Source organism: Hirundo rustica, chromosome 1, assembly GCF_015227805.2.
Source record: "Hirundo rustica isolate bHirRus1 chromosome 1, bHirRus1.pri.v3, whole genome shotgun sequence".
Classification (NCBI taxonomy): Eukaryota; Metazoa; Chordata; class Aves; order Passeriformes; family Hirundinidae; genus Hirundo; species Hirundo rustica.
In genome coordinates this window covers 38,581,575-38,604,924 of record NC_053450.1, presented here as the reverse complement: position 1 = coordinate 38,604,924, position 23,350 = coordinate 38,581,575, and the positions used below count along the sequence as shown (strand labels likewise).

At 40.1% G+C, this 23,350-nt stretch overlaps 1 protein-coding gene across 7 annotated transcripts in view; it reads left to right on the top strand.

Annotated features, from left to right (window-relative positions):
* Positions 1-23,350, top strand: part of FAM110B (family with sequence similarity 110 member B) — a 112,625-nt gene that overhangs the window by 41,211 nt on the left and 48,064 nt on the right. Inside the window, exon 3 of one of the 7 annotated variants that reach the window (XM_058422613.1) lies at positions 15,719-15,788. The exons of 4 other annotated variants lie outside the window; for them this stretch is intronic. The gene's annotated coding sequence lies outside the window, so the exon portion shown is untranslated. Of the gene's footprint in view, positions 1-10,577; positions 10,808-15,718; positions 15,789-23,350 lie in introns of those variants that run through there. 2 more of the 7 variants (XM_040076553.2, XM_040076569.1) reach the window with 2 other exon arrangements.

Here is a 23,350-nt window from a genome sequence, read left to right as displayed (position 1 = left end):
GGTGTCCTAAATGATGATTGCTCCACATCTTGTTAGCTTAATATTTTGAGTCTCTTCAAATTAATGGTACTCCTTGTATTAAAGAACTTTGTATAAAGAATGAAATTGATTTATCTTGTAACAGAAAATACAAGTAATCATGGCAAGGAGGGGTGGGGCAGAAGGGCTCTGTGAGATGTAGCCTGGATACGTATACAGTGTAGTCTTTCATTCTTTTTTAGATTGCAGGACAGCAGCCTTTAATTTTTGACTGCTTTAATTCTAGTGCAAGTACTCAAATGACTCACCGGTTATCTAAAGCATCAGGTAACTATACCTATCTTTAGCTTTGTTCTATCATCTTATCCTCGTTTCTATCTTCGTTTCCACAGTGGTAGACTACAGTGAGTTTAATTAATGTTTAGAAAAACGAAAACCCAAAACAATGTGGGAAGTGTTCCCAAGTGTTCTCATGAATACAGCCTCTGCAGGCCTTCTCTTGGGGTGGTCAAGATATATGGAGGATAAATTCTCAGTCTCCTTTCACAGCACCTTCAGACATAGCATGACCCTACGTGCTAACAGGCTGCACTTTTCAGTTGGAGCTGATACTATTTTTATGAAGAGATGTCTTCTCTCTGCTACCTGCAGTGGTGCCTTCAGTTTGGTGGTTGGTCTTTGTCAAGGCATGACCCTGTCCTTAGCTACATTCCTCCTCCACTGAGGGATTGCTGTGTGCTACAGAGAGTGGTATTCAACCATGGTAGGGGGTTCAGCCCTTCTAGCTAATTCTATCAAAGTGCTGAATTGCAGGGGTTCAGACAAGAAATCAATTGTCTTCTTCCATCTGACAGCCTTGAAGACTATGTAAATTAAATCTGTCTGTCTGTAAAATAAGTTATGTCTACACTACAAGAAATGCAGTTGGCAATATGAGCTGCTGCTTGTGTTGCTGCTAGGAAGGATCTTGCCTGGATAATTTTGTTTTCAAAGTAGTTATTGGTAAGTTCCCCTGAGATTTGCAATAGTGAGATGCAAATAATCTATACAATAATGACAACTCTACTGTTTTCCTCGCAAGTTGTGTAGATCTGCCTGCAGCAGGCTTTGCAAGTTGATGAGGTGAGCGAAGATATATTGCCACCTGGGAGGCATCCCTTGTTTTCTGGAGTTCTCTGCCTTTTAATACCTTTTATGTGTATTTCTGTTGCCTTTTTCTTTGACACATGCTTTTTTGATTTCCTTTGGTTTTGTTGTGTTTAGGCTTTTTCTGACACAGTGAACTTCTCAAGTGCAGACATGCATCTCCTTCACCACCAGCAGCTTCTACATTTTTCTAATGTCCAGGCCAGGTCACTTATCCCCAGTTAGTTAGTTTTGTATTTTTATTTACTTACATTTATTTACTTGAAGAAGTTACAGGTAAGTTCTGCCAAACATTAACTCAGACACAGCTGCAGTAAAGCTGGAGGAGTGTCATGGGTTGGGCGACACAAGATGTTCTAATATATGATATAATTGGTAAAGACTTTAAGGAATCTCTGGTTTTACTGCAATTTTTTTCTTCCACTAGTTTTGGGAATTGAAATAACAAGTATGCAGAGACCCAAAAATATAATATGAATACTGTAAAACATGACAGATAATTTTCAGACTTTTCCTTTATGTACTCTTTGGTCTGTGAAAGTTGTTTTAAATCCCAAATTCTGAATGAATACAGACTTCTGAAATAGTTCTTTTCTCTAACATGGAGTGTAGAATTTTTAAAAAGAAATCATTCATCTACTTTTGTTGTGTTTTGGTCTCATTTTATTGATGTGATGCAAAACAATAGTAGAAGCTACTTTTACCTGATGTAGTGTCCTAGTTTACCACAAAAGTTTATTATATCTGGAGTACCCAAAGAGAAAATGAGCCTTCTAAATTCTTCCCAGCATCAATATGTCAAAGCTGTTTCAGTTTGTTTTAAATGAAACTGATACGGAATTATATAAATGGGGAAGCTGTGTGTACTCTGAGCAGCTTGAATGCTGTAAGTGAGATAAATGATCAGATTTTTGCAAGTTAGCCATGCACATGCTGCAGTCTATCAGCATGAACTGATCAGCATGAAAACTCAGTACTGTGCGGGGTTATTCACATTGCTTCCACTCAATCCTTCCAAATAGGAATATTCATGCTAGTAATAGAATATCCCACTATTCATCCAGTGCATGGTGGAATATGGTGGGATTGCCAGCAGCAGTCCAACTGAGTATAGAAATTGACATTTTTCAAGTTACACCATTTTTCATAGTTATGCAGTTTCCGTTATAGAATACAAATAATGCATACAGTGAAGTCTGTATTAAACACTTAGGCAACTCTGAAACTTGCTAATGTTTCATTTTTCTAGCAGCCCTTTTACTGTGGTTATGCTGCTTATGTTTTGACTACAAACTACTGGAATTTGCTTTGAAAATATCAGTGTCTGTTTTATTTGAGGATTACTTTTGGAGCAGCTTCCACAATAAATCCTGATTAAGGCAGACATCAAGAAGAGACTTTCTTGGCTCACGTCAGTAAAGATTGCATTGTTGTAGAACATGTAGGAGATAAATGTTTGAGACTGACTAAAAGGTCCAATTCTGACTTCACTTAGTCTTGAGTGCTCACCTTTTGACCTTTTCTTCCCCTGTTTGTGCCTACTTTCTGTAGGGACAAAAAGGGTTCCTGTTCTGCTAGTATGGGATTACTGATTTTTCTTCTACCTCTGATGTGTTTAGGACTTGAGGACTCACTGCTGAGAGTCATCCACTTGATGCAATGGGTTATCAATGGTCTTAAAAATGCTCTAAGCTTCACTGGGTACATTATTAGAAAAGCTGAGTTATGTTGGTGCTCACAAACTGTATGTGAGTTTACAGTGAAGACTAGGTTCAAGCCTGTAACCATTACCCTGATTTTTCCTAATCTTATGTTGGTATAAATTCCTGACAAAATAATAAATTCCCAGTAACATGATGTGTGTGGAAGGAGTGTTAAATTACAGTGCCTGAGATGAAGGTTGTTATGTATTTGCAATTTGCTTAATTTAAAGCTGAAAATTCTAATGCTTGTGCTTTTAGAAACTTGTTCTGGAAGCGCAGTGGAGTTGCATCTGGGACAAAGGTCTGAAAGATTCCATCCGGTTTGGGCACTTCATAAGAATAGCCACCTGAGAAAATACACCAGTGGTATTACAGGTGGTGACTTATGTGAAGCTACTGTGCCATGCAGACCTGTGCTTCTGGGAAATTGGGCACCTTTTTGTTCCTCCCAGGACTAGGAAAGGAAGATGAAGAAAATGCCGGCTGGTTTGCCCGAGAAAGTTTGAGAAGGTAGAACAGTAAGTAGTTTGTCCCCAGAATGTGGCAGAATTCCCCCAGTGCACATTTCCTGTGTTTGTCAGAGCACTTCTTAGCTCTCATGCTAGTTTTGGTAGGATCATCACTTTCCCTTTCACCTTAGTTGGAGCACTATGCAGGTAGGGGAGTGTCTGCTCAAGTGTTCATAAAAGGTTGGAAAGGCAGGGATGGGAGCCACTCGTCTTTAGGAATGGCCACTTATTTGTCTCCATTTATGCTGAGTTTTTATAGCCCTTCTTATATGACTTGTTTGCTCATTTTGCATTAGAGAATTGGACAAAAGCATCGAGCAGTTCTTGGAAGAAGTGTAAGGGGATCTTATCAGCTCAGCAAAATTTAACTTGCTAGGTGTACAAGCTGCCCAAGATAAAAGTATACTCTTCTTCAGGAACATTATATGGAATAAGAGTCCTGATGACTTGCATAAAAGAGCTTTTGGCTTGCTCTATTAAATAATTAAATCTCTCTTCCTAGGGAGGCTTTTCATCTGTGCCAGTAAATTGTTTCTGGCTTCTTGTAAGAAGACCGTGAGACTGGGTTCCAGTATGGCGAGTCGTGGTTGCTGGTTTTATATGGACATAATTTCTAGAAATTTAATTATAATCTTTCTAAGATTAAAATCTAAATTTATTTTACTTTTGGCTAAAAGGACTTGACGTTTAATAGGCTGTCTTCAAGCTCATTAGCCTTGATTTCTGTGGTAACCAAAGCCATTGCATAGTTTTCTTCTGGGATTCATTGTGCTAAATATCTTCAATTCTGGTGTAAAGTAATAAGATCGTAGAGTTGCTCTGAAACCCTGAATTATGGGTGTGGACTGGAGACTTGAAGTCTCAAAGGTTTGCAATCTCTGAGCTCCCAGAGAGTTGCCTGGCAGCAAGAAGAGTTTTGTGCAAGTACCTGTATGCATTAGCGTCTGCAAAGAACCACTTCATGTTCCAACATTTGCACCTTGACTTGCTTTCTAGTTGCATCTTGCAGCTCAACATAAACACCTTCTCGCATAGAGAGATGTAAGAGTGAAAAATAGTCTTTGAAGAATAAAAAAACAATGGGGTTTCGAGAGCCTGACGGGTCTTCATTGTCATCACAGAAGATCAAAGAAAACCTTGGAGCTGCTCTTTCTACTCAGAATTGGAAATAACATTCTTAATTACAGAAGCAAGCAGGTCTGACAGAGCTTTTTCTTCAAAGGGAGGAATGCTGTACTTCATCTTTCAGCCTTTGCACTCTTTGCAGCATAGCATTTTTGAAAAATTACACCTGTCCTCTAATGGGAGGCTGGTATTTAAAATTTTCCCAGGCCAGTCTTATCTCAGCTGGATATATTCAGCATCAGTTTGTGTCACCCATTTCAGCAAGGTGATCATAGTGAACATGCTACTAAATAGAGAAGAAGAAAATGTCAGCAGGGGTGATGAAGATTAATAATGTGGAGGTACTGGAAGTTTACTTACTATATTGCAAGCTCTTTCTTCCTGCTCTTCCACTAGGGAAATCAGTACTTGTCTACCAGCTTTCTGGCTAAAGTGATGCTCTCAGGGTCCCTATTTTCCACAAGCCACTTCAAAAATGTGTCTCCACTTATGAACCCCTTGTGTGGCTTGTTCCAGTGTAGTTCTAACCTCCCATGTTCTTGTTTTTAAGCAGTTAACTTTTGCTACTATTATACCTGGTGTTAGGACTTCAACATCTTACATCAATTGGGGGGAAGGGGTTGTTTGTTTTTGTTTTGGGTTGGGTTTTTTGTTTATTTGGGGAGGGGGGTTGGGGTTTTTTTTAACCTGTTTGTTCTGGTCTGCAAATATGTCTTTCTCACTTTAACGTTTAGATGCAGAGGCTGTTTTTTCTATAATACATTTTTTCCAATCTTTGACTCACTAGGGTCATGATTGTTGGTCTGTGTGAGTCAGTCATGCATTATATGGGACCCATGTTCTGGATGAACTGTTTAAAGCTATTTCTGTACTTACTGTAAACAGTATGGTCCCTTTCTGTGGTTCACCAACTTTTGTGGCCATCTAGCTGGTCAGCCAGAGGCTGTGAAATGGTGACTGCAAGGCACACGTGTTTTGGTTTTGAGAAGCCCTTGGTTGTGCTGACAGGTGTTTGGCCTTTTGAAATGGACAGTTCATACTGTGTTCGTACTGTGTCCCTGCTGGTAGCTGTGAGGAAAGGAAGTGGAGGGAAAAACAAGTAAGGTGGAAATACAAGAGTGCACAGAGCATATTTGTGTAGTTTGAGGTGACTGCCTAAACATGGTATAAGGGAAAAAGGGTGGAACTTGAGGAGGAATGGAAAGTTGAGGTTGGTATGGAGATGTGTTGAGTGGTGTGTGAAGGGAGGCATGTTTCAGGATGATGTGAAGTCTTTTATATGACCTTTTGTTTGGGATTTCTCTGTTCTTAAGAATAGAATAATACTGTGTTATTCCACATTTGGTTTTGTGTTCGTAGTGCAAGTGCTCAGCATAGTAAACCTCTTGCAGGCTTCGCTTGAGGTGCTTTTATGCCACATCCATCAGCAGTAGGCTGAAGCACATCTGACTGACAGCTGAACTGCTCCTTCCCTGGCCCTCCAAGGTGGCAGTGATGGACTGGTGTCATCATTTCAGTCAGGTCTGCAGTGAAGATACTGCTGGTGTGGAGGTCTATGGAGGTGAGGGATGGTAATGTGAGTGTGGGGGTTTTATTTTGTTTGGTTTTTCTATGATTCTGAGATAAAAGTGAGTAAGAATGCTATAAAAAAATAGTCTATAGGGATCAATGTTAGTGCCTTCATGCAATGAGTCTCTGGCAGTAATATTGAGACATCTCTGCCTGTTATTAAGCTTACAGTGGAGTTCTGTCTGGGGCTTTTATGTATATAATGAACATATTTGAAAAAGAAAAAGCTTGAAGTTACATGTTATCTGTCCAGCTTAAAAACATGATCGAGAGTATTGACAAATGCACACATGTGGACAGATAACTGCACGCTTACCAATCAAAACTGGGGCAATCCAAGAAATGTCTCAAAATGTCACAAAATGAAAATAAGTTTGCTCATGCTGAGTGCCAGCCTCAAGGCATTTGTGACTTCCAGAGAAAGGTTTATATAGCAAACACTAGGCCTATGTTTTATTTTCCTCCATAAATGATAATAGGCCTAGTGATGAGTTTGGCACCAATTAGCAGAATTCCCATATACTTGCTAGGAAAGGAAAGAGCTCAGCAAATAGCCATTGTGAAATCAAAGGCAGTTTTCAAAAGAAAAAGAGAATAACGCTAGATAAATTTATTTGGGAAGGAAAACTGGAATGTAGAAAAATTAGTGGAAGAGAAAATTGTCCCCTTATCTTTTAAATTGTGTGAATGTCAGAAGTACCATCTAAAATCCCAAGTTTTTGTTGTTATATAAACATAACCATGGGATGGTTTAACTTACTTCTAAAAGTCTAATGAATGCATCAAGCCAAGTAAAATATTCATTAGAGTAATTGGTTTAGTTCAACCTCTCAAGGCTACAGCTTGGAAATATACACACTATTGCCTTTAGAAATGCCGCATGTTGATCCACCATACATTTTGCTCTACTCATTTTCATTCCATATGCTTACTATACTTTGCAAAATCTAATTAAGTAACTGAGGTAGCAGTTTGCAAGCAATATTTGATACATTTTTAAGCCGAGAGTTGAGCGGCGTCCAGAGTAAAACCTGCTTAGTTGCAAAAGACATCAGAAATTAAGATTTCTGGTATTAAAACAACTGGATATGGAAGTATTTACACAAGTGTTAATAATATAGTAAAAAGTTATTTGTTCCCAAAAGAGTAATCTGTTAATTCACTTAGATATGCCTAAATGAAGTGTAAAATTTATTAATGTGCTAGCTCAACAGTTTTCACTGTAGGAAGCTGCCTTTAGTGTCACATGATGAATTTATCATATCCTCATAGGTTTTCCCCCCTCCTCCCCTCTGTGATGGACATCTGCCTCGGACCATATGGTTTTGGAAAATTTTAATTGAAATTCTTCTGTCAAAGAGCTGAGCTAGAGAAAGCCTAGCTTGCTTATAATTGCTAAAAATGTTGTAGAGACCTTCTGTTTCCATGCGGAGGAGCAGGAACTTGAAGCTTAGCACAGGCGGGTAACTTGTGCCAGGGACAGGCTTTTGCTTTCGATGAAAGTCTGCCGAATATTGGCCAACTTGTGTACCTTTCACAATTTGTTCATTTCCAACAGAGACTTGCTAGAGTCTCTTGTGACTGTCCTCATGAAACCTGTGTTTTCTGGGATTCGATGAGCCTCTTGTGACTGTGTCCTTATGAAACCTCTCTTGGCTTCTCTTGCTGGCACATCTATAGATGGCTCTATCCTGTCACAGGTCCAGTGCATGGTCCAGGTGCCCGTGTGCCATCACCATGGGTGGCAGGACAGGTTGGTGAAACTCTGCACCCTCCTCAGTTGGAGTTTTAGACATCTGCCATTGCCAAATGTGTGTTCTTGTGAGTGACCACCGACTCTAAATGTTAGCCCCATAGTGCTGTTCCCCATGCCTTCCTGACCCAGCATATCAGGATGGTTAAAAGTGAGCGTAAAAATTGACATACACATTGGCGCTCTTCCGGCTGCTCTGCAGAGCTAAGCACAGAGGTTTAGTGAGAATTGATTCTGTTGCAGTGACAAATAGGTGTTTCATGAAATGCACTTTTGCAGCTGGTTGTGGGTCCTTCAACTACAGCTGCTACCATGATGTTTTAAAATAGAAAGCAACTCCTGGAATAAACACCCTGCTGTGATGGTATGTGGAAGGCGTGCTGCCAGGGCAGCCCTTGCTGGGGCTGTGGGTGAATGTGCCCTTGGAGCCAGCAGCTCTGTGGGAGGAGGAAGAGGCTGGCTGCTGGGGAGCCGTGCTGGAGCTGAACAGGGTGAAGCAGCGAGGGCTTGGGGAGCTGCTGGGCAGAGGGGGGACACACATGTCAGCTTAGCATGGGAGGGAGTTAAAACTGAGAGTCCCATAGCAGCTGAAGCCTGCTTAATTCCTGTTTCAGTTTTTTTGGTCATTTTTTCAAGTGTTATGCGTGCCTTGGTGGTTTGTGAACGGAGATTAGATTAGAAGAATGATTTGAGTCTCTTTGTTTTTTCGGTGTGTGTGTTTGTGCATCTTTTCTTTTGCTTAGCAAATGTGAGCATTCCCAATTATCAGAGGGCTAGGGTAAAGACTTTGTTGGTCTTACTCTGCTGCTGCTACCTTTAACAAAATGTTGTTAGGAAAACAACATTTTGGATCTGGTCATCAAATCATTGTGCATCTTTTTCAAGTTGTGCATCTTGAGCTCTACCAATTAAGTTTTTAACCCCCATATAACTGCCTCTCCTGTCTTTCTTCATTAAATACATAGTTTTCTGGTTTCAAGCAGTGTGGCTGAGAAACTTGGAATATTCCAAATTATTTTAAAGAAGCATATTTTATAAAAATTGATGAGCTTCTTAGATGATATAATCTAAAAAGAAAGACTTAATGAAACAGCCTTCTTTTTTGAAACAGAAAACTTAATGTTGAATGACCATTGAATCAAGGAAGAAAATGTCACTATTCCTGCTTTTCATTTTTATTTCTAGCCACATATAACTTTGAGAATATTATTCTTTCAGCGGTGAAGTCTACTTCTAGCACAGAGCAACTCTTCATGAGCAATTTTCAGTGGCAGATTAGGAAAGCTGTGACATAGCTCTTTACATATTGCCAATAAATACGGTCTTGCACTGTTACCACATTGAGATCTTGTTCCATTGGTAAAATTTTATATAGTACTAAATATAATTTTTGTGCTGAAGTAAGTACAATAGCTAGGAAGTGTTTATAGACAGCCTTTAATATCATGCTCTTGGACTGTGCATGATAATGTATGGTACTGGTGATAAGAGTAAAGAATTAGGAAAAATGCCAGTGTGGGCACAGTGGAATTCATTATTGCAGTGGGGTTCAAGATCTTGCTAGTGTAATGTTTATGGATATGGTTTATGTGTAACTTGGTGAAACATCTTAAAAATGCATTGTAGTTTGTATGTGCATAATGCTGTAGCATTATGATATTTTTGTAATATCAGTCTTGAAAAATGTACTGTATCTCGCAAGAGAGAGCTGGCACCACAACTGGTTTTTCTGATAGTCAGGCTTTGTATTTCCATCTTGTCACTGACGTTTGAAAACCTTTGGATCATTGTGGACCTTAGGTGATTATATGAACCGTGTAGGAACAGGAAACATCTGAAGAGTGTTTTTTTGTTTATGCTAAACAGAGTGAGGATTTATTCAAGGAAGACTAAACCTACCAAGGAAGACTAAACAAGCGTCTGTATCTTTGTTTCATGATCATTTACCCAATGTTGTAGAAGCTCCCAGCATCTTTCAAATAACACAAAGTTCTCTTGGATCATACCATTCCTTTGTTTTGTGGACTTATTTATAAAATAAGCATAGTTGTGTTAGCTCCCCATACATCTAAGTAGTCTTTGCGCGTGAGAAGTATTTTACAAACGACTTAAGTTTTTTTGCATGATGGCAAAAATTTCCTTGCCGTTTGCACCCTAGTGAAAGCTTCGTTAGGACTTTATGTGCCAATGTACACAGAAGCCCTCTGATCATGTGGGTGTCCACCCACGGGTAAATGTAAAGGACAGAGGGGGTCCTGTTGACTTCTGTAGGGCTGCTGTGCACTGAAAGCATGTGTGTGGTGCCTCGCTGATCTGAGGTCCACGTTGTAGACTGTGCAGTAACGCACAAAACCTGAGATCTGCTCTGTGTGGAGCTGGCAACGTGTACATTGAAAACAAGAGTTCCTACTGGCAGAACAAACAGCTTCGTTTTATTGTCTCCCTGAAACAGACCTAGCACACTACAAGTGGTCAGCTTCACAAAGGGCACACCTAAAAAGATCCTTGTGTTCGGAGATGGAGACAGACCCCCTCATGGGTGAATCACACGGGAAGACAACAACAACAGAAAACCCGGGAATTCTATTGTGACGCACCCCGAGGAATAGCAGTCCCAGACGCTGATGCTGTGGGCTGCAAGGTGTGATCTGCCGGGCTGCGTTTCCGCGCCGTGCCTCGGCAGCCCCGTGCTCGGCCGAGGGCTATAATTAGATTAGCAGCCTGCTCAGCAGCGGTGCCAGCCTGCGAGCCTCAGCGAGCATGTGCTGGATTCTGCATGTGCCTCCCGCTTATTGGCGGCCGGGGTTGCTGCCTGCCGGTTTGATAGGTTTCCCCAGTAATCTTTATGCTGCATTACAGACATAGATACAGAGGTACTGCGTGCATGCAGCGGGGAGAGGTGCTCAGCTTGTAGCGTAAAAGAAAGCCCACAGATGAAAGGCACTGGTCTTTGTTGCAAAGCATCAGTGCTTAAGGACTGCTAGCTGGGAGCGGAGAGGTCAGTGAAGGAGTTTTACTTGGTGGTAATTACTTTCAGGTCTTTATCTCTCCGGTAAAACAGTCATGCATGAAATGAATACCGTTAATCATGTCATCTGTTTAATTTGATCTTGCTTTCGTTAATATCACGTATACTCCGGTGGGAGAGCCATCAGATTACAAAACATATCATTAGAGTGGGTTCAGTTCAAAAATCGGGAGTATTTATACAAGATTATTGCTTTCATTTGAAAATTTGAGCCTGTGCATGAGAGTGATTTTACTGGTTGCCCTTTGTTATGCTAATAGAAATATTTCTTTTATTGGAATGTTTTCTGCCGAGCAATTGAATTAGAGCATCTGTGACTATTAGCATATGAAGCTAAATCTGTAAATATTGATCAGTTTAAAGAATAATTTTGTGAAGTATTCTTTAATATGATCACAGCAATAACTATCTTGATGGTTCTCTTGCAACAAGGTAGAGGGATGAGGAGTATTATGCTATTGTTCTTTCAACAAAGATGCTGGAGCCTTCATGTTTGGGTGGATTCTTTGTTTCATCTACTGGCATATATTTTAAGTGGCTTTCAAAATGAAACTGAAGCTATTCAGCCTGGTAGATTTCAATATATCCCTTGCTTGCACATACATGTATTTTATATGTATTTATTGTTCTCAAAGGCTGAATTTTGGCCCAAAGCCTTGTTTATTGTGAGAACTGCCTTCAGCAGTAGAAAGAAACTATATATATATATATATATATATGTATGCCAATCTTTTAATCTGTGTTTCTCGGACTATTACAGCATTTATCATAGCATCATACTCGTTTAAGTTTCTTTTATACTTGACCTACGCATCAATTGATCACAACTTTTCCTATAAAAAGCATGCATATTTAATGAGAACAGTCTACAGTGAAAGCTGTTCAGAACAAAAGAAAGCAAGCATAAAGTATTAAAAAAAGTCTCATAATGTAGTCATGACTCATTTGATGAATTTTGAATATTAAAGCTGACTGGTGAGACTTCAGAGTTAATGCCCTTGTCTGTGTCAGGCTCCAGAGCCCACATGAACTTGTATATTAAGTCACCAGTCATCTGGCTGGCTGGCTGCCACCATGCGTCCGAGGTACGAGTAGATTGTCTCAGCCAGGATCAGAAAGGTGTTAGGAACAGGAGCTATTTTGGTATTCGTCTTCATTCTTCCCTCTGCACTTATCCTTGAAGAGGTTTTTTTCTGCTGTATAAACCAAAGTAAAATTCAGGTTGTTCCCTTTTAAAGTATGTGATGTGAAACTGTGTTACCTTCTGAGTAGATACCCTGAGATATGAGCATTTATTCAGTTATCAACTTTTTATGGCAGTGGGTACAGCAAAGACACATTATTATTTGAGACTGTATATTCAAACAGAAGAATATTTGGGAGGTTTAATCACAGCTGGTACATAACAGTTTGAAGTTTTGCTGTTGACTAAAACAGTTAACTTGGTATCTATTTTAGTCAAGAGCAAGTTGTTTTTCCGTATTCCAGGAGCTGTTTTTGAAGTTGCGTCCTTTTAGGCAGACTTGGAAAATTGCATTTTTGCATTGTGACAGTTAAGCCTAGACAGGGAGGACTCAGGATGTGAAGGCATGTTGTTCTTGAGCTGTTTCATATTCCCCCACTTCCCCAAGTTACCGACCAAAAGTGTTTTAAAGATGCTCTAAGCTGATTTATGCCTTCTGCCTTTTTTAACAGGGGCTCACATGAAGTAATTTATCTATGTTTTTATAACCTTTGCAACAGCATCCCATGAAGGAGTAACTGAAATCACTGTTAGTAATAATGAAATGTAGAAGGTAAATATCCTCGGCTGAATCACATGTTTACCCTATTCGGACAAGTGGGTTTCTAAGAGAGGAGAGGTTGATATTTTCTACTCTGTGTATTAGGTTGTTCTTATTTGTAAGCAACATAAAGTATGTCTGGAAAAACACTGTAAAAGTTATCAAATTTTTGGTGGTGGATACGGGTAATACCACCACCCACTGGAACTGGAATGATGCACCAGCAGCAGCTCAGGTGTGGATGTCTGCCTCCAGAAAGAGCTGTGATGATCTATGCAAGCATCACAAGAAAACCTGACAGTACTGAAACTAGAACTGGTGACACTGTAATTTAACTTTGTAATAGCTTAACAGCAAGCAATATGCTACTTTGTTATTGCTTCATTTTGTTAGAATCTCACTTTTCTTCTGGGTAAACTAAGAAAACAAATTGAAGCAACAGTTCGTGTGAATTACTCTATAAAAAGTTGACATCCTTGTCAAAAGCATATTTTAACTAAAACCAGTGTGTTGCTCTAGGAAATTTAACACACTTCAGATTATTATCAATGAGATTTTGTATTCAAGCTTTGTCAGTGAGTTTCTTGATGTAAAAGTTTTTGATTACTCTTTTGTTAGGAGATGTATGCATAGCATGTTTATTATGTGCCTCTGTGAACTGTTCTAATCTCTGATGTTGCCCTGTAGTTAAATCTCCAATTCCTTTGTTATGTGAAAAGGAAACTATTCTTTTCCTCCCAACAGGAATAAGTATGTGTGTGTATACATATGCATGGTAAAGGCACAAAAGTATGTTGTGAAAATCAAGATCTCAAGTGTTTAATTTATAGATGCATGTAAACATATGTAAATACATACATATTCTTTACCATAACTCTAAGATATATTTGTGTAGAAAACACTTTCAATGTCATACCAGTATTCTCATCATAATCCAATAGAAATACTCTTGGAAGAGTAATGTTAGAAACACTAGATTTGGCTGCTGGCTGGAGATGGGATATATGCAGTAAACTGAGTGGCTGTAATAAACAGCTAGTGCTGCACTAGCTCTTCCCTATTAAGATATTATGTCCTTTTACTGCTATGCATATAAGTGAATTTTGCATTACTTAAACCCTTACCAAGTCTAAAGGGAAGGATGATACTTAAGGTTAATGCTTTTTTTTTTTTTTTTGTAGCCTGTGAGCAATGAAAGAGATACTCCATGAAAAGTCGTGAGGATTTAAAGTATTACCACGGTGTTTATTTTGCAGGATTTGTACTTACATGCCTTACAGTGTTTAAGTCAAGTAGCAGCCACTGATATATGCATAAAGGTCTATATTAGAATGAGAAAAGTGACATTGTGCCCTAAAGCTCCTTTTTGCCTTTCTCCTGTTTTTGGAACCAACTCCAGATATTACTTTGCTGATGAAATGACTGCCTGCTTAAATGGTTGAGACATTCAATAGCCCATCTATAAATGCTTATTATAACACTTTGAGAGTTCACAGGAAATCAATAGCCTGTTTTCTGTAGTTTGTTGAGTGGAGGTCATTTCATTCTTCAAATCTGAAGACTTTTGTGCTGGCTGTTGTGAAGGTTCAGGATGAGCCCTCTCAGTGGAGATTCCCTCTGTAGGCTCAGCACAGTGTGCATGAGCTTGGGAAGGCCTTATTGCTGTGACACTCTTCCCACACTGATGCAGCAGCACTGTTTAATGGGGTCCAAAATGTTCCTTGTATGCAGACAGCTGTTGCTCCAGTTCAAGGACGTGTGTCCTCCCATGCCCTGGGACTGGGCAGAGGAGAGCTGGTGGCAGGGAACGTCTGCCCTGCCCTGCCTTCCCCTCCTGCAGGGCTCTTTGCCTGGCGCAAGTTACCCTGGGGACTAACTGTGTGGATTTAGAGACTGGGTGAATGAAATATGTCTAGCTTTGGGCAGCTGTGTGTCAGACATTTGCAATGTTAAGAGTGGAGTTGTGTTTTATACAGCAGGAAGTCAAAGTGGCTCTTTTTTGCAGTTCTCACAATGGTATGGTGAATTAAAAGCAAAATGGATATTAATTTTTTTTACACTTAATCTCCTGTTATGATTAATTCAAATTGTTCTTAAATGTATTACCTGCAGTATTAAGTGTGACTTGATAGATTAAATGCATAATGCAGCCAGCAAATAGTGATCCTGGATGCTATTGTCTGCATAATCCTGGTAATGAGATTGCTGTCTTAATTTCATGTTGTCTTTTATAGATGTGCTTCAGCCACCTGTAGACACAAATGTTTGCTTCATCTTTTCAGGAAGCACCTGCAGCTTCCAACCCCGATCCTCACTTTGTATATATGTAATTTTTAAACATTAATTGTCTGTTCTATAACAGATATTATTTGGACTTGTGCCCTGTTGTGTAGCTGTTGCACGCTTCTGTAGTATGTTGGTTTATTAACAGAGACAATATTTATACATTGATGATCCTATTGCCATCTATATATTTGGCTGCTTAGCTGTCGGGTATTGTGGAATAATTTTACTGTATCATCCGTACCTTTCTGAAGGTGTGTAATACAAAAACCTCAATTAATGGCAGGGAAAGATATTAAATTCTTGCTTTTTTCTTTTAAGAGAGCTTAATGTTGTGAAAGATGGTTGTAGACTAAACCAAAGGTTATTCTACTTCCTGTTTAGGGAGTCTATAGAAACAATGCAATGCAATGTGTCAGAAGACTTGAACGTGTTATTAGTGATATTTAACTGGAGAGAAATATATATAGATTTGCAGCGGTATGCACATTTTCACAAGTTTGCGAACATTTGCCTCTTTCATCTATTTAAGGTCCTTTAGAGCCCATGGATATAAGTGGTTTTTTTAAGGTCTGGTTTTGTATATAATGTTACTGAAGGAGAGGTGTTAATGCAATGTGGTGTGTTGCCTATAATACAAAAGCACAACATGATACAGTGTCTGTGCCAAAATGTTTCCTGCCTGTATAATCTAGGTAGAAAAAGGTTAGAGTGGAAGGGAGAAATGGAGACAATAAAGATGACTTATCTTTTATGTGACCACAAACTGTGGAGTCGCAAGGTAGACTGAACAGTGTGTGCCTTAGGATTATAAACCATCACTGTAAATGTCGTTACAGAGAGTGAAAAATATAAGATCAGCGTACCTATTCCTGTCCACATAATCTCTTCCAGTACAAACTTCCCAGGGTAAGGATGATTTCCTCCTGTCTCAATGTCATAATTGTCATTGGGTATTTTGGGCATTGCAGTCATCTGGAAATGAGTGTGCAGCTTTGTATTTCTACTGTGACATTACAACAGCAGTCTAGTCAGAAGATGTGTGAGGGACGTGATAAATTATATCCTTTCCTTTTCCATTACTGTTACATCAGCCCTACTGTCATCTGTGGTTCTGTGGCACGTGGTGTCCCCTATTTTTCTTTACCATACTGTGGAGTGCAGATGTTGCTATTTTGTCCCCTAGCTCGCCAGGAACTGGGTAAAGTCTGTCAGGGGCTGTGCAATTGCTGTAAACTTTCTGTGAAACACAGGTACTGTGGAGGGTGCAGCAGAAGAGGACCTCTGATTATGATGTCGTTATCCTCCAGTGTTTTGGTGCGCTTTGTTTCTCTTTACCACAGTTCTCCTTTCCTTGCTGCCACCACCTTTCTAAATTTGTCTGCTCCATTTTCCCATTTAAATCTACTCTCTTTTTTTTCCCTCACTTTCTCCAATCCTTCTATCTGTCATTCAACCTTGGGCTCTTTGACTTATTTGCAGCCACCTCTCCCTTTTTTGGGAGGTGGATATCTGTGCTGGTTTCAGCTGGGGTAGTTGAATTTCTTCCCAGTGGCTGGTATGGGGCTGTGTTTTGGATTTGTGCTGAGCACAGGGATGATAATATGCTTGATAAGATGTTTTTGTTATTGCTCAGCAGGGCTCACACAGAGCCAGGGCCTTCTCTGCTTTTTGTGCTGCCATGTTGGTGAGGAGGCTGGGGGTGCATGGGAGGGTGGGAGGAGACACAGCCAGGACAGGTGACCCCAGCTGACGAAAGGGATATTCCAGCTCAGATGGCATCATGCTCAGTGTATAAAGCTGGGGGAAGAAGGAGGAAGGGTGGATGTTTGGAGTGATGGTGTTTGTCTTCCCATGTCACTGTTCCGTGTGATGGGGCCCTGCTCTCCTGGAGATGGCCGAACACCTGCCTGCCCATGGGAAGCAACAAAGTAGTTCCTTGGGGTTTTTTCCCTATTTAACTGTACTTATCTCAACCCATGAATTTTCTAGTTTTACCCTTCCTATTCTCTCCCTGATCCTGCTGGTTGAGGGAGTGGGCAAGTGGCTGCTGACTGGAGTTAACCAAAAATATCACTTACGCAGAGGTGCTGAAGTATGGCACAGAGGTGAACAATGTACGTTCTCTTACCAAAGATGCTTGATTTTTAAGTTATTATGTATTCATTTGTTGGAGCAAGATGTCCTTGATTCCTGCTTGGAAAGCTCATTCTGACAAATACAAATCATGCCCCTGACCTTTTCAAGTCTGACATATCTGCTTTTTTTCTCCCAGCCAGTTACCTCTTTACTGAAAGCAGGCATCTCTGTTCATCTTGCTGTCATCTCTAGATGAGGCCTTTCTCGAGTGATTTATGAGCTTTGCTGACCACTTTCTGCAAATAGGTCTCCTTTCTGTCATGCCTTCATACAGGTACCTCACACCAGCTGTGTTTCTGTAAGAGCTTGACCCAAGGAGCTGCTTCTGCTCCTCCTGCTCTTTGAAGGTATCTTAGACAGTTGTGGCACATTACTGACCTGAACTTTGACAGCTTCACTGGTGCCTGCAGGGCTCCAAGATGTGTGGGTACTTAACTGCCTTAAAGTCACATTTATTTTGCTCGTCTTCTTTTGTTGGCACTTGGCACATTTGCTGCCCTGGGTGCTTAAAGGATCCTGCCACAGGCTGTCCACTGGGAGGAGGTTTTTCAGACTGCCTTCATTAAATCCTCACAGAAACACACCCAGGCAGATTATGCTCCTATCCTGTTCTAAAGTACACAGGATTTGGGTTCTTCATCTGTAGTGTGACTTGGTGAGGACGATGGTATGTGTAGAAAAACTGGGATGCTTTTTTACTATCAACTCTGATTTTGAACCCCCTAAAGGGAGAATTTTTGCAAGAATTTTCTCCTTCCTTATACTACAAAACAACTTATATTTTCACATTTTATTTCAGCATGAAGTAAATTTGCAAATCTGAAGCCTAAATTTGCAACAAAAGCATGTCTATAACTAACTCTTAGAACACATCCGTTCTTAGAAAACATTACAGATACTGAATCCATCTGGTGTTGAGTTACCACTGATTTTTTTTTATAACTACTCTTACTTCTGGCTTTGTGGAAAATAGTCCTGGAAGCATTAGGATCCTACACAGAGCTTATATTTTTTTCCCCCTGCTTTTCACTAAAATTAATGATGGATTTTTCAGTGTGTATCAATACCTGATCTGGGGAAATAAAGAACATGGAGTCTTCTCAGTGGTTTTCCATGACAGGACAGGAAACGACAGCCACAAACTGAAATACAGGCAATTCCATTTAAATGTAAGCAAATGCCTTTATACTCTTAGGATGGTTAAATGCTGACACAAGTTGCCCCAAGAGGTGGTGAAATCTTCATCCTTGGAGATTTTCAGTACCCAACTGAGATGTGGTCCTGGGCAATCTGTTCTAGGTGGCCGTGCTGTCAGCAAGGGCTTGAGCTAGGCAAGGCTCCAGAGGTGTCTTCCAGCCTCAGCTGTTCTGTGGTTCTGTTACTAGCAGTCTCCAAACAGCAAGCCAAGCAGGCCTTGCAACGCTAGGAAAGTTATTTATATATATAAATTCTGCAATCCAAACATTTTTATAGCTGTGTATACCCTGGGTATGATTGTACACATGTATAGGTATGTACATCTACCTCTTTCTGTCTCCAGTGTAAACATACTTGAAAACTAGCACAAGCTGGAGAATATCAGAGATGGAAAAGGGAGGAATAGAATGTTTATATATATATCTTTTAATATCCTAATGCCATGTCATACAGGCCACACGTGCTTTATGCAGTCATTGAGGTGTTTTTTTCTGTTCCCCATAGATATGCTACATTTGTATGGTAAAAAAAAAAAAATGCTGGATAAAATGGCTTTAAACAAAGATTTATTTTTATTAGAAGATTTCTCTTGGGCACTACTTATACATAATTGTATCTTTGTTATGGTGCGCATTGAGTGTAAGTGGGCACAAATCATCCAGGAGGAGATCTGGAGGAGAGAAAGCCGAGAGCAAAAGGCTCTGGGTTACAAGAGGGAGGTTCACTCTCAGCTAGACTCCTCTTTCTCAAAAAGGTAGGTCCAAATTAAGCAGTAAACACATAAAAACTGGCCTGAGTTTATGTATCTATGTAGAGTACTCAATGCTTTGGATTTTTTCAAATACTATTTGGAGTCTTGCATGTGCATAATTACAGCTTTGCTGGTATTCAGCCCTATTTCTGCAGCCCACAGCTGTGTCTGGCTGTGTTATGGTGTTCTTGAAAACTGGAAAAAAAAACTGGACAAAGCTGACTGCTAAAATTATATGTAGTCTCTTGACATGTAGGTGATCCTGGGGGGTAGTGTTGGAGGAAGCTGCCTGTGAGCATCCTTTGTAGCATGAATTGGATACTTTGTGGGGAAAAGGAGACACTTCCACACTTCATCATTTCCCTTCAAAGCCATGAATCTTACTCTATAGTATTAACACATTTTCTTTCTCCTTTTCAACCCACATTAAAGTCAATTTTCCGCTTCTTTAAATAATGACCATTACATTGTTTGGGGTTGAAGAGATTTTTCTTTGTTTATATCTTGGCCAAGATAAGTGGCAGAGCATTCAGACTTGGTTTTATATATAAAGCTGATAAAAACATTATCTTTCTTCCCACAAGCATTTGGATTTTTATTTGTTTAAGTAAATGGCCACGTCAAGTTCTCTCTTCCGACGTTTCATGGTCAAATGGTGTGGAGTTTAGTTTATCCTGCTTGTTCATAGATCTTGAAATAACTTCTTAGAAATGAACTTGCAAAAATAACAACAGTAGTAATAAAATCTGTTTTGAAGATGAAAGAAACCAAACTCTGGTTCTGAGAGCTTGCTTAGCTCCATGTTTAACACACTAGCTTCTATCACAGCCACTAGAAAGTTTGGAACTTTTTTTTTTACTATTGAATTTTCAAAAATTAATTTGATAAACCCTTTAATCCTTATGAACTGTACCATTCATTTTAGCTTAGCAGTTATGCCTTTTACACTTGAATAGATTACTTTCTTGGGCCAGTGCAGTTGTCTTTTGAAAATCATTTAAGAGGTATCCACTGGTAGTAAAGTTGTCTTGTCAGGTATCACAAACATTCAGGAAGAATGAATGGGTTTTCACTGACAGCTTCAGTCTCCCTTCCCTGCTCTTTACCTCCTTCCCTGTGTTTTTTAAATCATCCCTTCCTCTCTCTGTCCCCCAGCCCCTTTTCTTCCCAAATCTATAATGCTCATGTTTGCTGTGATTTTCAATTTCAAGCACTGTTATGCCATCTGAAGCGAGAAAAAGTCCTGTTCATATTTTAAAGTGTGAAACTTGCTTTTCATTTCCTTTTCATGATATATCTGGAAATGTTCACATGTATGATGTGACATTCTTCAGTGAAAGTGGCACCTGCCTTTGACTGAGGCTGCCCTGCAAGTTGGCTCGGGGCTGAGAGAGCATAGGCTGTGAGCAGTGTGACTACTGCTTTCTTGCGTGGTTCTGCCCTTCCAAACTGCACAGGGAAGAGACAATGGAATTGTCAGAAGTTCCTGTTCAGCTACTTGGAGCATGTACATGCTGCTCCCCAAGGAAAAGTATACTTGTAGTTTACTGGGTTTTCTTTTGGATCTTGGTATCAGGCCCTCAAAATGGGGTTAGCAATAGGGCCTTCAGCATTTACCAGGGTGTGAGTTTCCTGCTTTTCCTCACAGCTGGAAAGGACTTATCATTAAGTGTGAAGGTGTTGGATGAGCTCTGTTTTTAGGACATTTCTTCTGAAGCCTGTCAGTTTGAGGATTCTGCCACACCAAGCCCAGTGGTGGAACAACCGCAAGTTCCACCAAGGTAGCCTTGCACCAGGGGTTTTAATGTCGAGTTCTGTGGCAGAGGTGTGACTTCTTGAGATGATTGCAATATTTGGTTTCTTTCAGCCAGAGGTACCAATCAAAACATGACTCTGTACCTTGCACTACTGCATCAGTGCCCTTGCTCTGCTGTGGAAAAATTTGGAAGCTCTGAGTGTTTTTGTAAAGAGGAGAGAAACCCAGCTATGGTGAAGCCTTTGGGGACTCCATTTGAGTTTTGTCTTCAAAATGAAATTGTTTATTGCATTTAGAAAATAAGTAGCTAAGACTAAGAAACAGGTAGATGAGGTTAAATTTTGCTACTGGTTTATTTGAAATTTTTACACTTAGGGGAGATGTCAGGTGGCCCAGTTACTAATGCAGAACTGATACAGCCTCAAAAAAAAAGTAATTGCATTTTTCCTTCTCAAAGAGAAAAACCATACTAAGTGTAATTCTGTTGCAGTCCCAATTGCATCTAGCATGATTTTAGCATAGTTTTGGAATCCAGGGGGATTTCCTTATTTCACATAAGTTGTCACCTGAGGTGATTTGTACTTCTTCAAATGTACTCTCCCTTGAAGCTTAAGTCCTTAAATAGTTTACATAAGTACTGAATGCTTGTGTTGCCGTTGATATAGTTGGATTAAAACTTTCATTTCTGTATAGATGCAGGGTTTGTCTGGGTAATTTTTAAGTACGTGAAAACAGGGTTAGCATTAATCTCCCTTCTACGTTGTCCTCTGCTCAGCTGGGATCTTTTATTTGCTTTCAGAGCCTTTTAAACCCCTGAAACGTCCCAATATTTCTTGTCAATGAAGGTCACTTAACTTGTGTAGGAAGTGCATTTTCTGTCATGTTAGTCTACTGAGAGCCTTGTGGCTTAAGGAGCCTTTGTGATGATCTTTCCAGACTAAGCAGGACTTAAACCACTTTCATAATTTCTCCATATGTAAAAATTCTGCAATCCACTTGAATCAGAAATATCTTCTTCCTCTCTTCAACATGTTAAGCTTCTTTAAAAATAATAATAAATGGAAATGCAGACAAAAGCAGTCATTACCACATGCCATACCAGTGGAATAAAAACAGACCCAGCCTTCCTACCCCGATTTTATTTCTTCCAAGGCCCTCACAAGCAGGGAAAGCCCATATCTTGAAGGTCTTCCCAGTGTAGCATGTCTGACACGGGCTTCTCTATCTGCCCATGCTATGAAATCTGTCATCTGTGTGTCTTACCCGACTACTGAAGTACTCTGTTGTCACTTTCCTAGCCTGGATGAAAGCAACCTTGTCCCACTTATGTCAGTTGCGAATGTTGCTTGAAAGAGCGTTTCCCAAAGGTTGAGGCTTTGATCATATCATCTGCCTTTATGTCTTTTGTTGGTTCCTTTTTTCTCTGTTGTACCCAATGGTGAAACTCTTGGTAAGATATCCTAACATTATCTTCCATTTATTAACAAAATTTTTGGTTTCTTGTCTCCATAATGCCATCCTAAGCCACCTCATCATTACACTTTCAAACAGTAATCTTTGTGCTTTGTTTTACATCCTTTCCACCTAAGAGCTAATACTGTTCAAATAGATTCAGTGTGCTCCACTGTGTTATGGTCTTCTTTTAATTTACCTAGTATCACCAGGCAATCTTGCAAAATGAGTATTAGTAACATTTCAATTAAGGCCTGGAAAAAGATCTTATCAGAAGGACCTGTGTTTGTGTTTGCATTGCATCTGTAGAATCATATCTGCTGGGAAGAGTTTTCTGCGCAGATGATAGGCAAAGGTTTGTAATGCAACAGAAACTTGCTGAGGTGTCACTGATCGCAGAGAACAAGTCTAGTCTAGTGGCATTTCTGGGTGAATGGATTTGTCTGCAGTGAGAAATAACATCAGTTACAAAAGCAAATTGTCCTGGGGAGAAAGATAAAAGTATAACGTTAATACAAGATAAAGGAAATATTAAAGAATAATGGAACAAAATACCACTTGTTATGGAGCTGTTTGGTATGGAAGGTATTGAACAAATCAGTATATGTTTTCTGGAGCTTCCCAAAATGATTTGTCCATGTCTGGTAGCTGTGGAAGCAAAGGGAGATGTCATTTTGGAAGACTTGAGGGTTGCATTGTGGCCTGGCAGAGGGGATGCAACCTACTTTCAGGAGCCAGGAATTGCAGGAGCAGGGAGGTCATTCTTCCCCTGTACTCAGCGTTGGTCAGGCCACACTTTGAGTGCTGTGTCCAGTTCTGGGCCCCTCAGTTTAGGAAGGATGTTGTGTGTGTCCAGAGGAGGCAACAAGGCTAGTGAGGGGCTTGGAACGACTGAGGGAGCTGGGGTTGTTTAGCCTGGAAAAAGGAGACTCAGAGGTGACCTTATCACTCTCTGAAAGGTGGCTGTAGTCAGGTGGGGTTGGTCTCTTTCTCCAGACAGCAGCTGACAGAATGAGAGGACACAGTCTCAAGCTGTGTCAAGGGAAATAGAGGTTGGATATCAGGAAAAAGTTTTTCACGGAAAGAGTGATAAAGTACTGGAATGGTCTGCCCGAGGAGGTGGTGGAGTCACCATCCCTGGACTTGTTTACGAAAAGACTGGATGTGGCACTCGAT